Genomic DNA, 1736 nt, shown 5'->3' with positions numbered 1-1736 from the left:
CTAGCTAAATCTAATGCTGTGAAGTATTTAGCCCTGCCAATTCTATCTAACACATCATTGATGTTGGGCATAGGATATTTGTCTTTGATAGTTTTTTCATTTAATTTGCGATAATCCACTACTAATCGCCATTTTTTTGTATTTGAGGCGTCCATTTTCTTTGATACCAGAAACGTTGGAGCACTCCATGGAGAATAACTATGCCTAATTATTTTTTGTTCCAGCAGGTTATCGATTTGTTTCCTCATTTCTTGTCTTTCTTTTTGACTATAACGAAAGGGTCTAGTGTGAATGGGAATTTCGTCTGTGGTTCTAATTCTGTGCTTTATTAAGTTAGTGAAAGGTAAGGTATTTCCGTCTTTGAAAAACAGCATCGGAAATTCTAAGCAGAGTTTTTTAAGTTGGGTAATTTCCTCATTATTAAGATGCTGAGTTCGTATATAAGTATTGAAATCTTGATTATCGAATGTCGTTTCGTTATTTTCTTTTTGAATTAAGTTCACTTCAAAATAATCTTGTTCTCTACAGTTTTGTACTTCTAAGTATGTATCTAAGCAGAATTTTTTGTCCTGGCTTGAAAAATTATTAACTTCCATATAACTAAGATTATTTTCGGCAGTATAAAGTCCACCTGATATGACAATGTCTTCGGAAATAGTTGTGGTTTCAAACAAGAACATTCCATTTGTTACGTTTACTGGTAGATGAATAATCTTTTTTGATTCTTCTTCTATTGTATATATATCAGAATTTGATTTCTCTTCTAGCTCAATATTTATTTTTGAAGTTTTTGTTTCAAGTATTTTTAACGGAATGTTTACAATAGCTTTTATTTCTTGCAATATATCTATCCCGATAAGTCCATCAAAATATGGATGAAAATCAAATAAAAGAAATGAGTATTCTGACACATCGGAGAATTCACTAAACAATGGAATCATAGTCTTGTTATATAATTGGAATTGATTTAGTACTGTCTTAATGACTATTGGTGTATGTAATTTAATTTGATTTTCTTTTTCAATATAATTAGGGTTAATAAAAGAAAAGGTAGCACCAGTATCTATAAGGAACTTGAGAGTTTTATCGAAAATCTTGTTTACCATAATATATGGTAGTTTTGACTTGTCTTTATTTATCAGGTATCCGGTCTGTTGTCTGAGGCTTCTTGTGGAAAATTTGCCGCCTCATTAAAATTGTGCATTTGTGCGTGTTGATTAGCATTACTATTCGAATTTCTGGACTGATAGTTGGTGGTTTGTCTATTGGATTGTTTCTGTTGATTGTTATTGTTATAGTTATTATCTTTTGGCATAATTGCTAACATATTATTTCTTTTGTAATTATTATCAATATTGTCATAATCGTTTCGATAACGCTTATAGTTACGTCTGTCGTCATTTCCTCTATTACCGTTTCTATCGTTAGAACCGTCTCTACTACGTTTATGGCTACGTCTGTCATCATTTCCTCTATTATATTCTATACTTCTATTATAATATTGTTGAGATCCATATTCCTGTTTTTGATCCGGTTTTTTTATATTCCTTTGAGCGAAAAAAGTTTCTCTTTCTTTCAACGCCCATTCGAAGGCCTCTCGGAGATTGGTCGGTTTCATGGATCTTATTGTAGCTCCTAATGGGCCTCTAATGCCTGCTAAAAATGAGTTGAGACATATGTCAGCAAACAATGTTTTTTTTGTCTTAACCACAATCTGCTCCGATTTTGTGGTTTCC

The sequence above is a fragment of the Drosophila elegans genome, unplaced genomic scaffold, assembly GCF_018152505.1.
Source record: "Drosophila elegans isolate 14027-0461.03 unplaced genomic scaffold, ASM1815250v1 contig_336, whole genome shotgun sequence".
Taxonomy (NCBI): domain Eukaryota; kingdom Metazoa; phylum Arthropoda; class Insecta; order Diptera; family Drosophilidae; genus Drosophila; species Drosophila elegans.
The sequence above is the reverse complement of the archived record's forward strand: the minus strand, read 5'-3'. Positions refer to the sequence as shown.